At 39.8% G+C, this 16,107-nt stretch overlaps 1 long non-coding RNA gene across 1 annotated transcript in view; it reads right to left on the reverse strand.

The window, feature by feature from the left end:
• LOC124516541 (uncharacterized) overlaps window positions 1–16,107 on the reverse strand; it is a 166,876-nt gene that overhangs the window by 80,009 nt on the left and 70,760 nt on the right. Inside the window, exon 3 of the long non-coding RNA XR_006963063.1 lies at window positions 408–537. This is a non-coding gene — a long non-coding RNA (uncharacterized LOC124516541). The remainder of the gene's footprint in view (window positions 1–407; window positions 538–16,107) is intronic.

The following is a 16,107-nucleotide window of genomic DNA, read 5'->3' on the forward strand; positions in this document are numbered from 1 at the left end:
GGTTTCCTTTTGCATTATAAGGCTTCTCTATAGACGAATAGCACCTGAATTAGGACCAAGGCTAACAGAAAGCATTACTTTGATGCAATACCATTTTTCCTCTTTCCTATGCACAGCTGTCACTTCATCCACAGACCACCGCATGTGGCATTCACGTAGATGAGAAGCTGCAGCCTCAAGCAGGTTTAGCTGCTGACAATCCAACGAGCAAATGTCTAAGAAGCACATTCAGGGGAGGCATGGTGGAAAGTGACTCCCAACTCCAGGACATTCCCTTGATTCCCCTCTTGATTTTTAAGTTTTTCCGTTCTCAAATTTCTGTTTTGTATTATTTTATGACGTGGTCAGGGATGGCCACAGGAGGAGACAGAGGAGGGACTCGGGAAAACAACATTCACTGTACTCACAAGTGGTAGAGACAGGAGGCACGGCAGGGCAGGGCACTGTGTGCAGAGCCACAGGGAAGCTCACCAGGTGGCCAGGAGGCAGAAGACAGGAATGAGGGCAGAGCTTGGGCCTCAGCATTTACTGGGGTTTCTGCAGAAAAAGCAAGCCAGGGCAGATAAACGGTTTGGGATTGGCTTGTTTGAATAATTTCAGCAGTCTGTGGACTATGGAGATGCTTCTCCAGCTGTTCAGGACCCAGCCCTGGGATGAATAAGGCAAAGAACTGTTATTCCCGGGGTGTAGGAGCCAGATAGAGATGTGGCTCTGGGTTGGATGGTTTGCATATAAAGGCATGCTCTGACTGGGCCCTCCGCTATGCTCTCTCTTAAGAATTCTCTAGTCCCAAGAGGAACAGAGTCTCCCCAGCCAGAAAGATTTTTGTTAAGATGTCACAACATCATAATATACAGAAGATATATATATATATATATACATATATATATATATATATATATCCACAGACACACACACACACACACACACACAACACATTGCCTTAGAATGAACTCAAATAAGGAAGAAAACCCTTACATTAATTTATCTTTACACAAAAACAGTCAATGATGGCCATTTATACATTAGGCTTTTCGGGGTGCTTTAATCAGACTGATACTGATTTCTTCCCCATCCACCTTTTTTAAGCAGCATTTTTTTCATAATTAAGCAGCAATTATATCATAATTCAGCAGGGGGCGCCTGGGTGGTGCCAGTTGGGTGTCAGGCCCTTGATTTCAGCTCAGGTCATGATCTCATAGTTTGTGGTATGGAGCCACCCATTGGGCTCTGCGCTGATAGCAGACTCTCTCCCTCTCTCTCTGCCCCCCCAAATAAATAAACATTTTTAAAAATAATAATCAGCAGAAAAACCACATAAAGACTCAGAAGTCCCATGGTCTTAACCTCACTTGTTCTCTCACCTTTGAGCTGTGTTTCCAAACCCCATTTTTCTTTCCTTCCTCGTACACTACATGAAGACTTGGATACGTAATGTTTGTTTCTACCTAAAACAGAGCACAGCATAACAACCAACTCTTTTGACACACACAGGTTGAGCACAAAGTGTTCTCTGGCTGAGACTCAGACTTTTATGGAGAAGACAAGCAAGGAATTTTTGAGGCCCACTTTGGCGAGGCCCCAGGCTCTGGGGAAAATGTGTGAATAAGTGCTCAAGGCTGAAGAGAAAGGGACTAGCTGAAAATGTTCACATCAAAGGATGTAAAGACCCACAAGAAATACATTATGTCCGTTATTTCTGAAGTGATAAAGACTCTGGGAAGATTTGCCTTCTCTATGCTGCATGGCTAGGTGGTCACATATCTTGTTGGCCCCTTTCCCTGCCGGTTTACACCTGTTGTTCCCGGGGAGTTTGAATAAGCACTCTTTTATTTTCAAAAGTGTCCTGATGCTTTTAATTTAGACTCTAGCTCCACTGTTTTCTAGGAAAACTGGAGCAAGTTTCTTGATGTCCGTTTTATCATGTGTAAGTGGTAGCAGTGGTACCTCCCTCATAGGAGGCTTATGAGAACTATATTAATGCCTGTGAGGTGCTCAGAATAGTGTCTTGTACTTAGCAAGTACTCAATAATAGTTATGATTTTCTGTCGTGGCATTTTTTTTTATGAATCAAGAACTATTATGTGGTGGTTTCTTACATTTTGGAGTCATCATGGGTTATCTGCCTGTAAATGTGAAATAAATATCAGATTTGGTTTCTAGAAAGAATACACATTCCCATGGTATATAATGTGTAATTTTGGCCAGAGGTAAATTAAAAAAATATATTAGTTGATTCTTTTTTTTCAAGTTTTTATTTAAATTCTACTTGGTTAACATGTTAGTTTCTCTGATTCATCACTTACATACAACCCTCAGTGCTCGTCATATGAGATGCCCTCCTTAATACCCATCACCCATTTAGCCCATCCCCCACCCACCTCCCTCCATCAACAGTGTGTTCTCCATAGTTAAGAGTCTGTTTTATGCTTTGCCTTTTTTCCCCACTATGTTCATTTGTTTTGCTTCTTAAATTCCATTTATGAGTGAGATCATATGGTATTTGTCTTTGACTTTTTTCACTTAGCATAGTACTCTCTGACTCCATCTACATCATTGCAAATGGCAAGATTTTATTCTTCTTTGTAGCTGAGTAATATTCCAGTGTGTGTGTGTGTGTGTGTATGTGTGTAGGTTGATTCTTTTAAATTGGAGTTTTTGTATATAAGTAAATGTAGAGTATGTTATTCAATACGAAGATGTATTTTTCTTTCAATAACTCTCAATTCAGAAAATAGCTTACAATCAATGTATATAAAAGTGTGGTATTCCCTATTCCATAAACTTGTTTTATAATCATGAGATTCAGAATCATGAAAATAATATTTGGAAATATATACACACACATATATATGTATATATTTATATTATATGTGTGTATATATATCAAATATCACCTTCTCATATGTGTGTGGATATGTGTGTGTAAAGTGGCTTAATTAATAAAGATACTGACACATTTGACCATATTAAAATTAAACGACATTTTAAGAAAGTGATAAAACTAGCCACAAAATGGGAGAAGTTGCTTGTAACACATATAACTGAAGGTGATAGTATCAAGAATATATAAAAGGCATACATATCAACAAGAAAAAAAATAGAAAAAACAGGAGAAAGTCAGGAATAAGTATATCATACACAAGAAACACATTTGGCCAACAGATGAAGTTGGTCGCTGTCATGAAACACCTTGACAATGTATATTAGACCACAATGCAACATCATCTTTCAAAATATGCAGCCAAAATTAAGAAGTCTGACAATACTTGGGGCGCCTGGGTGGCTCAGTCGGTTAAGTGTCCCACTTCAGCTCAGGTCATGAACTCATGGTTCGTGAGTTCGAGTCCCACATCCAGCTCTGTACTGAAGCTCAGAGCCTGGAGCCTGCTTCAGATTCTGTGTCTCCCTCTGTCTCTCTGCCCCTCTCCCTCTCATCTGTCTCCCTCTCTCTCAAAAATAAACATTAAAAAAAAAAGTCTGGCAATACCAAGTGTTAGAAAATGAAACTATCTCAGCAGTCTTATGAAAACAACTTGTAAAGTTGTGGGTCTTGTAGATTTGAACATTTGTATCCCCAAGGCCAGCAAGTGACTTCCAAGGCGCACATGCAGGGTAAATGTTTGCATGTGTGGACCAGGCACCAACGCGAGAGAGCTCCTACACTGCACTTCAGGGTGGCAAAAGCTTTGAAGATGCCAAATGTCCATTTGCAGGAAAATGGGCTCATTGTGGTGCATGTTCATGTGGTGTATGTTTGTTATAGACTAATTTAAAAGTGAATGAATTACAAATACGACAACATGGATGAATCCTAGTTACATACATGTTGAAAAGAAGCAAAAGTAAACAGAATCAAACAATGCGTTGTATAGATATATGCAGATCTTCATGCTTATGTATTTATGATGAAACTATTTGTTAAAGGGGATAAGTTGGGGTGCCTGGGTGGTGAAGCGTCTGGCTCTTGATTTTGGCTCAGGTCATGATCTCATGGTTACTGAGATCAAGCCGTACGTTGGGCTCTGTGCTGACAGGGCAAACCCTACTTGGGATTCTCTCTCTCCTTCTCTCTTCCCTTACCCCGCTTATGCGTGCATGTGTGCGTGTTCTAACTCTCAAAAATAAATAAATTTTAAAAATAAATAAAAGGGATAATAAATAAATATGGGATATCGGTTTCCTCTGAGGCAAGCGACGAGGGTCGGAAAAGAGTGTACAGATTAATTTAAGATAAACATAATATTCCGGTTTTGGGCTTAAGTTGTAGGCTCATGGGCATCTTTATATTATAAAACAAACAAAAGAAGGTCATGCTTATTCAAATGATGATGGTATATCCTGGAGCAAAAAGTATGACTAACTCAATTCCAAGCATCTGGGGTCAAGAAAAGACAGCAATTGGCTTTAAAGGATTAGTGGTGAGTGGGTTATTTGCTTTTACAGACTTCGCTTGAGCATTTTGTGTCATACTGAGTATCTTACGAGGGTCACTCCACATGTCATTACTTTGCCTTTTTGTAACCAATGTCAAAAGTTAGAGTTTTACAGAATAGGAAAACATGTGCTTTGACATTTTACAGTATCTACTATGATGATCACTGTTTGGCAGGGTGTGGAGAACAGAGGTGATGCCTTCAAAACTGTTTGGGTAGCATAAGATAAGACAGGACAAGCAAACAGACTAAAAATAATCTAGAAAAGTCTATTTGTTTTTCTTAATTTTTCTTGCCAGTCACATTTATTTGGCAGATCTTTGGGTGCTGCGGCTTCCATGTGTTCCGTGTTCCCAGTGAGAAGCACAGATCAGGTGGAGGTGAATAACGTCCATTGTCAAATTTGAAAATATGAACGTGGGGGGTACCTGCGTGGCTTGGTCAGTGAAGCAACCGGCCCTTGATCTCAGCTCAGGTTGTGATTTCACGGTTCGTGAGACTGAGCCCCACGATTGGTTCTGTGGTGACAGTGTAGAGCCAGCCTGCTTGGGATTCTCAGTCTCCCTCTCTGCCCCTCCCTGGCTCTCTCTCTCTCTCTCTCTCTCTCTCTCTCAAAATAAATAAATAACCTTTTAAGATACAGGTTTATATTTTCTTCCTCCCCCCCCCACATTTTGGTTTAAATTCCAGTTAGTTAACATAGAGTATAACATTAGTTTCTGGTATAAAATTTAGTGATCTATCACTTAACATAGAACAACCAGGGCTCGTTACGAAAAGTGCACTCCTTAATACCCATCTGTAGGTACAATCGGAGAGAAAAATGTATGGCACAAAATGGTTTTAAAAAGACTCAAGGAGAAAGAGCTTTTGAAATTCATTAATCTTCTAATTATTACTCCCTACATTCAGAATAAGATGTTACAGAAAAGCACAGCTTTAGACACATTATGTTTTGTACTTGGTCATTTAAAGTTTAAAATTAAAATTCGCTACTGTGATCAACTGAACTCCTGGCAACGGAACAAAGAATACATAATTTTGAGGTGTCCTAAATGTAATAAAATATCGTAGGCAGATCAATATACTGAAGATAAGAACATAAAACCCTGAATTCGAGCCAACCTAACAAAACCCGTTCATAAACACCTAATTATTTACCCTACATAGAATAATCTTGACTAATTCCAGAAATGAAAAGGCAGCACTTTTCTCAGAACTTTAAGACTATGACAACAGACCTGGCGTTTGATCAAAATCTCCAAATTGGTGATGTCAAAAAGTTCAGCTGAGGAGCACGTGTGCATCTGTTTCCTCACATGGTCGCTTCCGCGGCCACGCTTCACGAGTCATCTGTGCTTAGCCAGAGGGCTTTCTAGTTCAAGAGGAGTTGGGAGTGGGGATATAATGAGCAAGGAGGGGGGAAAGACCTGTGTGGCATTCCTTCATTTGTGCAATAAATATTTATTCTGTGTCTTCCACGTGCTACATGCTGTGCCGGTTGCTAGCAACACCGGCTGAGCAAAAACAGCAAGCCCCCTCCCCTCCCCGCGCCCTGCAGCTTACCATGGCGGGGGGGGGGGGGGGGGGGGGGGGGGGGCTGCAGCCCAGAGAAGGGAGTTGCAGACTTCGGAGACACGTGGGCTGTGACAGAAGCACCGGGGGCTATAATGCTTGCAGCAGTCCGAACTTTAACAGTCCACAAACACAGGGGTGCCTGGGTGCCTCAGTCGATTTAGCATCTGACTCTTGATTTGGGTTCAGGTCATGATCTCATGGACATGAGATGGAGCCCCACATAGGATTGATTCTCTCTGTGTCTCTCTCTTTCTCCCCCTCGGCATCTCCCTCTCTCTCCAAAAAAAAAAAAAAAAAAAAAAAAAAAAGAAAAAGAAAAGAAAAAGAAAGAAAGAAGAAAGGAACCCACAAACATAGTCTCAAATCCAAGTGTTCTTGTGTAAGAGTAAACCAATGTCTGCACATTAGGATCACCTAGGATTGTTTATTTATTTATCTATTTATTTGAGAGAGAGAGAGAGAAACTGTGTGAGCTAGCGGGGTCTGGGGGTGGGGCAGAGAGAGGAGGACAGAGGATCTGAAGCAGGCTCCACGCTGACAGCAGCTGTCAGCACAGAGCCCGATGTGGGGCTTGAACTCACGAACCTCAAGATCGTGACCTGAGCTGAAGTCGGAGGCTCAAGTGACTGAGACACCAAGGTGCCCTATCTCCTAGGACCTTTTTAAAATTGCAAAAGCCAGGGTCACCCTCCAGATTGACCTAAATGATAAGCTCTGAGGATGGAACACAGGCATTGGCAAATTGTTAAGTCCCCCAAGGGATACTAATGTGTCCACAAGCTTGGGAATCGCCAATATAAAAACAGGAAGATAAACAAAAGCCAACTGGAAATGAGCTCTGCACAATGGACTTGGTATCATTTTCAGACTACGAACTACAAACTCTGTGTAAATGACTGCAACTTCTCTTTTAAGGCCCCAATTGCACAAGGTGGCTGAAGTTTCTCTTGCGTCTTCCCTTTGTTCTCAATTCACTAGGGCTGGGGGTGGGGAGAACGATAAAATACCAAAGCAGCAGAGAGGAGTTGGCAGTGATGAGGATCCATCTCACCTCCAGCTAACCTCCACCCATGTTGACTCCACTGGGTCCCCTCAACACACATCTTCTCCAGTGTCAGTTTCTGAGACCCTCGTGCGGCTGCTAGGGTCATGCCATCCACAGGGACTCTGGGGCCCCTAGGTCTGCCGCTCCCAGCCTCACTGCTCCTGGCCAAGGCCCAGACATTCTGCTCCATCCCACTTTATACTGATGTTCAAGGGGGCAGGGTCGCCTTTAAAAACAGTGTAGGAAGGAATTACTGGGAATGAAAAGCACTGTTTAATAATATATCAAAATAAATCTTGATTCTTGTTTCTCCCTATCCTCCATTAATTAGGCAAAGAAACTTTTACATTAAAATATGCTTTGTCTGTATTATCAATATTACCTTCAACCCTCTGCTTCTTGCCTGAACTGTTTTTTAAGCCACTTGTCCATTTGGTCAGGGTTGATTTTTTTTTTTAATTAAAAATGCAATCCATAAACCTCCTTAATTGAATGCACAAAGCTGCAATACTGTGCAATATACTGAAAGTTACCAGGCTGGGAGGATGGTGCCATCAGACTGTCCACTTCAGAGAACTCCCAGGATGCCCTCCAGAAACCTCCTGAATCCCAGGTGACTCAGACCTGGTTAATAAGGCAACAGTGTCAATTCCTTGTTGAGAGCAAATTTTTCATAAATGCAGGTTAAGCCCATGTAAAGATGAATACTGGCCAGTTTCCGTCTCATAGTACTTTAGTTCCTGTGTGAATCTCTATTTTGCAAACTCGTATCAGGATTGTGTTTCCAGCATCAGCAAATAATAAATGATTGAAGTGAGAGCCTGTGTCTGTGGTTGGCGAAATTATTGTTGATTTGTGATTTTGTGCTATTTAAGCTTTTAATTTCATTAAAAGAGGCAACAATCCACTGGAATATACCAGGATCATTTTTGTTAGGTGAGGAAATATTTAACATGAAACATAATAGCAGTTCAGCAAAACTTTTACCAAGTATGCTTACCACTAGGTAAAAGGTGTCTGCAGATTTGGAAAAATACTAGAAGGAAACAAGAAATCAAATTAGTGATTATGTGTAAGGTAGCGGGGAAATGGGCATTTTTCTTTGAGGTGTCCTTGAATCCTTTAGTGATTATTATAACACTCCATATTTTTAATAGTGTCTTGATGCTTATTATGCTAGATATAAACACAACTACAACTCTGCTCACTAGAATATAGTTTAGGGCGTGTCCAGGCTTGAGTAAAGTTTCTTAAAGTAGACTAAAACTCCCAAACTGTTTATAGTCTGTGGTACGAGAATTATGATAGTCCTAAGCATCAGCATTGTAAAGGACTACTGCTTTCTACACAGGCTTGTCTACATCTGAGAAGTAAGGGTTCAAAATGGTAGGCTTATTTTTAAACCGCAATATGGTGCTAGGGCATGCCAAAGCATTTATCATTCATCAATAAAAATTGTGCTCAGGCTGAGTGCTTTTAAATATGCATGACTAAGTTCCCAGTGTACTCTGTGGTCGTTTATTTGCTATGTGGCAGCTTGCCTGATTGCCTGTTATCTGATCAGAAGCAGTCCAGAACTCGAGGTGGAATAGCAGAGAAAGTTCAGGTTCAGAACTCTAATTCTGAAGAGTGAGTGCTACTATATGGTGTCTGAAAGAGGAAATAAAAAGTCCTAGGTGAGAACAAGAATGAGCAAATCCGTTGCCTTTGCCTTTTTACTGAGAAAGGAATGGGAGAATCACCCTGGCTAGGATCAACTTTCCAGGAGCATCACCCTGGCTAGGATCAACTTTCCAGGAGCATCACCCTGGCTAGGATCAACTTTCCAGGAGCATCACCCTGGCTAGGATCAACTTTCCAGGAGCATCACCCTGGCTAGGATCAACTTTACATCTCCCAGATCTTCCTGTACAGTGATGCTTTTCCTCCTTGAAATAAGCAGATTCCAGGTCACAATCTGAGCCACAAAAGTGAGTTTTTGCAGACATTGTGGATGTAGTATCTGGGCGGTGAGAGAAAGAAGAGGGTTGGATGGCCCCACCTTCTTTTGTTAAGAAGTAGATGGACTGTAAGTTCTGAATGAAATGAAAATACCCAAACACAGACACTCTTTCCTCCCTCTCTTGGCAAATGCAAATCAGACCAAGCTTCAGCTATATTTAGGTGCTATTGACAAAGACTGTGCGAGTCCAGAGATAGTCTGACCTCATGCATCTTCTAGTCAAGTAAGAGTATATAAGTGTAAACAGCTAATGTACAAGGGAAAGTTAAGGAATGGGCCACAGAAGAGAGGAGTGAACGTTTAAAAGAAAGTAAGGAGGCTGGCCGAGAGGATGAGGAAGAGTTTGGGGGGACATATAATTTGAGGTGGACTACCATGATAGGTAAGATTTCAATAGACTGGATGTCAAGAAGACGTTCCTGGGAATAAGAACTACAAGAACAAAGGCTAAGAGGTGAGACCATGGAGGTCACAGTGGGAAAAAGGCAGGGCATAGAACTTAAAGTCTATATAGGGGAGAAAAATAAACTACATATAGAAGGAACACACTTTCAGACCATAAGCTGAATTTAGCTATCTAATGACTTGTTTGACCTGGTCAATATTTACTTTTCTTTCTTAACTGAAAAGAGAGAGAGTTTTGTTTGAATGAGCTACCAGTATTTAAATAATGGGAAGTTACACATAAAACTCTAAATGTTTGGCTTCTCTTGAAAAAATCTAAAGTTCTGGCAGCAATGCTAGGCCTGTATTTCCACATATCAGTAATTAGGAGAGATGAGAAGCAGACCTCTGAACAGGGCCCAAAGTCTGTTGATGGCCACAGTTCCTATCACTTCCTATCACCTCTGCAAATGTCAGTTACCATTTATTATTATGACTAGGCTGCCTTATTCTTGTTGTCATTTGTAGTAAAGACACAAGTTTTTCTTAAACCTTGCTTCCCATATGTCTGATGCCTGTAGGGTATTTGAGTTGTTTTTACCTCCAACATAAAGGGAGACATTGAACATCAGCTGGAAGCATTTATTCTTCACTTGGTAGCCAGCAAAACTTTGAAATATTTGGAGAATTTAAGTGGCTGAATGGCCTGTGCCTTAAGAAGCGTAATCTAGAAAAGGAAAATGAATTAATGGCAGAGGGAAAATCGAGGTGGAAAAAACAATGAGAGGCCAATTCTTCAGTCAACTAAGAGTAAAGAGGGTTGGACTTTGGCAGCATGAGTGGGGAAAAAAGACACACATCAGAGATACTGCAAAGATAGGAGCAAGCAACTACTGAATTGGAAGAAAAGATGAAGAAGGTGCAAGCAATTCAAATGACACTTAGGGGCGCCTGGTTGGTTCAGTTGGTTGAGCACCCAGCTCTTGGTTTCAGCTCGGGTCATGATCCCAGGGTTGTGGGATGGAGCCTCACATCGGGCTTCATGCTGAGCATGGAGCCTACTTAAGATTCTCTTTCTTCCTCTCCCTCTGCCCCTCCCCCCTCCCCTGCACACACACTCTCCAAAAGAAAGAAAGAAAGAAAGAAAGAAAGAAAGAAAGAAAGAAAGAAAGAAAGAAAAAGAAAATGACAGTGAGATCTGAGACCACAGTAGAATGGTTGTTCCAATAACAGAAATAGAAGTGAATTAAGTAAAATACAGTTAAGTCTAGAGTGGCTGCTATTCTTTGCCAGGGGAAACTATCACTTGCTTTGAGGCATGGTGAGTTTGTGCTGCCTGCTGAACATTCTGGTACAAAAATTCATAAAGAGGTGGAGCCTTTTCTAAAAGTCAATACAGCAGAGCAGTTAAAAGCATGGGCTTTGGAATTAGATAGAGCTCAGACCCTTCATCTATAAAATGAGGGTAACATGAGACCCAACTTACCCTGAGAAGCTTAACAAGAAAATGTGTAATGTACAATGGCTGCTTAATTAAAAAAAAAAAAAGTTGTTGGGGCACCTGGGTGACTCAGTCTGCTGGGTGACCAACTCTTAGTTTTGGCTCAAGCCATGATCCCACAGTTATAAGATCTAGCCCCACATCAGGCTCCACCCTTACCATGGCCCCTGCTTGGGATTCTCTCTCCCTCTCTCTCTGCCCCTCCCCTGTTTGCATGTGCACTCTCTCTCTCTCTCTCTCTCTCTCTCTAAGATAAGTAAACTAACTTAAAAAATTGTTAAGTATTTGAGCTGAGAATGGGAGCTATGAGAATGGAAGAAGAAGCTAAAGAAAAGACTGTAGAAAGAGAACACGTGATATGGATGTCACTAAAAAAAGAAAAAAAAAAAAAAACTAGAAATGCAGTGATAACTAAGCCAAGCTTTCGGTGATTTGGGATTCAACATAGCTTGACAGTCCCTGGGTGCAGAGTTAGGGACCAGAAGTCTCAGGGAAACAATATACCTGCTCTTAAACTTCCAGGCGGTCTCTCCTTTTTGATTGTTAATCTGTTTGTACGTGTATGACTGGAAGACTTATCTCCAGAAGTATCTACTGGCCTCATGTCACATCCTTCCTCGATAGACAGGACTGGTGACAGAGAGGGGAGATGATGGATTGAATAGTACTGCCAGAAATTAAAAGGATTTTGTCAAAAGATCTTACCCTAAGTTACAGATACAGTAGACTCCTGAATTAGTAAATTTAACCTTTTCATTTTTAACCTCTCACAAAAGTCAGTAATACTCAGACAAAAGAGAAAACTGGCTAGTGAATAGGCCTAGTGAAGTGTTGCCTTTTATCTCAACATGTCTCTCTTGGCAGATAAATAAGTAAAATAACAAACAAACCATTTCCAACTTCTCTTCCCCAAGATCTTTAACCCTAGAGCTGGCAATAGAAGGAAAGGAGCCGATGAAAGTGGGCTGTGATGAAAGGCTGTCTGTAAGACTGGAATGTTCGATTCAGCAGTGACTTAGTGTCTTGGATTAATACGAACATTTCATATAGAAGCAAGTTCAAGCAGTCGAAGAGCAGTCTTCACCTACACTCCAGCCAGAATAAATGTTGTTTACTTAGCAAGAGAGAAAATTTCATTAGAAGTTGGAAAGGTGGTTAAAATGTGGTAAGTGGCACAAACATTCACTTGTTAATTTGGGAAATCAGGAGATGTCCTGGGTCAAGGGTATACAAATAGTGGTGAAGGTGAAGGGGTTAAACTGAATGACCTCTAGTTTTGAGACCTTCCAGCTCTGACAATTCATGACACTCTATAGAAATAGGTTCTCCAGTATATACTGTGTTAGTTTTCCATTCTTTTTTTTTTTTCACATCTCTAAATTGTATGTTTGGGATGCATAAAAGAGCTTCATCTGCTTCACAGAAAACATTGATTTTTGTTAATTTCCTTCAGTACTAGGTTCCAGAATGACTATAAAATGGAGCCATTAGACGAAGGCAATTTTCCAAGTGAATAGTTGGAATAGGGTAGCCCACAGATCACTTCCCAAAAAACAAGATATGTTTGAAAGAATTTCTAACCAAGAGAATCACAAGGGACCTCTCTTAGCTTCTCTTTGCACATAGTTCAGTTAGACCCTTAGCCTCCTATTAGTTCCTCAACAGAGGCCAATATCTACCTGGACTCTGCTCTGCTTGCCAAATTCCCTTATTCAAGCAAGAGGCAGTAGTGCAAAGTTTCAAGGCACTCAAAAGTGCCTCAAATTAGGACATATAATCTAATATTACATATTTTAAGTTTATTTATTTATTGTGTGTGTGTGTGTGTGTGTGTGTGTGAGAGAGAGAGAGAGAGAGAGAGAGAGAGAGAGAGAAGGAAGGGCAGAGAGAGAGGGAGACAGAGAGAATCCCAAGCAGGATCCTCACTGTCCATGCAGAGCCCAATGTGGGGCTCAAACTCATGAACTGTGAGACCATGACCTGAGCTGAAACCAAGAGTCAGATGCCTAACCGACTGAGCCACCCAGGCAACTCAATCTAATATTATATATTTAATGGCTCAGTTATGGTTCTTGACCAAACCTTGTTAGAGTGAGGGCAGCACGGGTTATGGGGCCCAGTCTCTAGCTTCCTCACACGTATCTGGATTCAGCTGGAACAGACATATACAAAACAAAATCATCAGAACGATTTTTCCTCAAAAGATACACTGATTGTTCTTCTCTGACTGAATTCTGTTCATCTTGATATACTGAAAAGCGATTTGTAGTAAGAAAAAATATATATTTCTCAACAATATTTTTATAATAACTTTTACAATTTTAAGGTTGAAGAATTTATTTTGAAATATTTGACCTAAATCAAAGTTTGACTGATTTTAGACTATGCATTCACAGGGCAAAGCTCTGCTCTTTGTGGCTTTCATTATAAAAACAGTCCCAGTCTGCAAAACTCCAAACTGAAACCATTCTGTATCAGACTCCGAAATCTGTTCCACTTGCTGGATCTGACTGCTAAAACAGAAACGTATTCAAAACACAAAAAACATTTCATCGGCGCAATGTGGGCAAGGACCCCTTAAAGAGATCACAACGCATGCCAAACAGATCACAGTAAGTATGTTCAGATATGTTCAGAATATCAAGAATTTATGAGCGAGTTATAGTATATCTGACAACTTTATGGTGTGTACTTTCACGAGTTCTAGAAGCTCTTCCTTGAATAAAATGATCACAACAAAACTGGATAATCAGAGTTACTCTCAGCCTCTTTGCCTGGGTCACACGGTACTTGTCATTATTTTTAGAGTAGCATCTGAAAATACTGATGCTACGAAATAGTCCCTTCAGTGTCAGAAGGTCAGAGCCTTCTAATTTTAATACTAATCAAACTATAAACCCTTTGGAAGCGCCCTGACTTCTCTTGCTTCTGTAGCTTATTATATTCATTACCTCACTTCCATCAGGTTCTGGATGACTTGTTTCTATTCTAGGCAGATTCCATGTAAGAATGGTTTAATCATACTAATAAGGATTGGCCTGATTCTCCCATCCCAATGCTCATGTAACTTCCATAAAGCTACAATCCCCTTCAAAGTGCCTTAATCTTGAAAATTCATGTGCTGCCCATATGGGAGTATCTGTACATCTTTAAGATGATTGGAGGGTTTTGCCATTATTATCTTCTCAAAACAAATAGAACAAACAGTGCATGTCAGGCCCATCTTTTTCAGACAAGAAATCTCCATGAAGCACTTAATGGGCCAACTGGAAAATGCTCTAACAATACAGTCTTTCCTGGTTTTTCAATTTACTACAGGTGGATAATCTCTGAAAAACCCAAGACAGTGAACAGATTGAATCACTTTTAATAATTTGAGTCTTGAATGAATTCCAAAGTGCTTAGAGTCAAGCTGTTTTTCCTTTAACTAATACCTCAAATAAAGATTAAATAATTTTTCTTTGAAAATTGGCCCAAAGTACCGGAAAACTGTATGCTTCAGAAAACCACATTCATTATAAAATGAGCATTTGGGCATTATCATTACTCTGATATTTTAATTGGTGTTGCCATAAGTTCTGGGGCAGGGAGTATCTCTTCACATTTTTCTTTGGTATGCTGAAGTTTTCTAAAAGAGACACAATCCTAATAAATTGAGAATTAAAACATAACTGGGAGATTTTAATACATAAATATTATAATGGGGCTTTGAAAAGAAAAGTGGCAGACTTTCAATACCAAATACACTAAAGGTATTTTTCAACATTTTAATGGGCCTCAGAATTTTAGTTTTGTATAAAGTCTATCACCAGAATCATAAAACTACTCTAAATTTAGTACCAACCAACATTTTACGCTGAACTTGCCATCAGCTGAAAAGTAAGGTCAGGAAAGCAAATGTATGTATGCATATGCCTTAAAAAAAAAGATGGCGTAAAGTCCATTCAATTATAATGCATACAACAAATCAAAATATAAAGCTTGACCAGCTAGCATGCGATCTCTAACTGAGATTTAATTTCAGAAAACCTGAAAATAATCCCTTTTCTAAATATGTATATTTCGATGTCTTCAAAATTCACTTCAATTTCCATTGTTAATGAGTATGGCCAGAACTACCTTTTACTTCCTTGATTTAAATATGGCAAATGCTGAAGAGAAAGATAGGTTACTGATTCTTGACATAAATGAAATAGCCATTAGCAGATTTATCATCATGTATGAAGAAAATATACTTTTTATAGTCATCCTGTGTCAAGAAAAACCTTTCAATCAAGCCATCTCATTCCCCCATATGCACAGGAAACATTTATCGTCATAATCACAAGGGTCAATGAACAGTGTAGAAACCACACTCAGAGGTTAAATGAGCATAGACTTTGCCATCACTTTCAGGCTGACAAATGTGGCCAAACTTACATTGATTCTGGAAGAATATGAGATATTGAGAAGGAGACATAAAGATAATTTATCCTAGCAGTTGCTTTGGAGTTTGAACATTAGAAAAAAATGAAATAAAATAAAATTTGGCACCTGTGTTGTCTAAAATGCACAGCTACATAAGAAAATCTCATCTTTTTGTAAAAACTTCTGTTTCCCCAGTTGCACTGCTTGAAAGTGAATCTGTGTACCAGAAGGTTGTTCAGGATTATGAAACTTAATGCATTTTACCACAAGCAAATATAAACATTTTCAAGGAAAGCACAAGGCAAGAGACGTGAAAGACCATATGTTTTCAATGCTCTCCATGTCAAAACAATACCAGTCTCCAAGAAATCACTGCTAGTCATATTGAATTATTTTGCCAGATATCTTCCAAAAGTTACTTGGAAGAAAGTGCAGGGCACTCCACATACCGTGTAATAGATAAAAATAGATTTCCCCAGACCAAACATATTACATTCATGAATTATTTTATTGGCCATAATACTTGAGAAGATTCTGCAGTTTTACTGCTCATGGGTTAGTGGCAAGGTAAAAATGAGGTAAGAGAAAACCAAGACTTAATTCTTTGGAAAATGTTTCTTAACAAGCTGTGTAAACTCCTTTCAGATAAACTAATGTTCTTAATACACAATAACAGGGCATTTTCTTCTCTCTTCCAGAGTCTAAAATTATTTTTTTTTTCTTCCTGCTGAGAGTCTACAACCTTTAACAGATT

This window comes from Lynx rufus, unplaced genomic scaffold (genome assembly GCF_022079265.1).
Source record: "Lynx rufus isolate CCGP_SWC_20201006 ecotype Redwood Valley unplaced genomic scaffold, mLynRuf1.p SCAF_2, whole genome shotgun sequence".
NCBI lineage: Eukaryota > Metazoa > Chordata > Mammalia > Carnivora > Felidae > Lynx > Lynx rufus.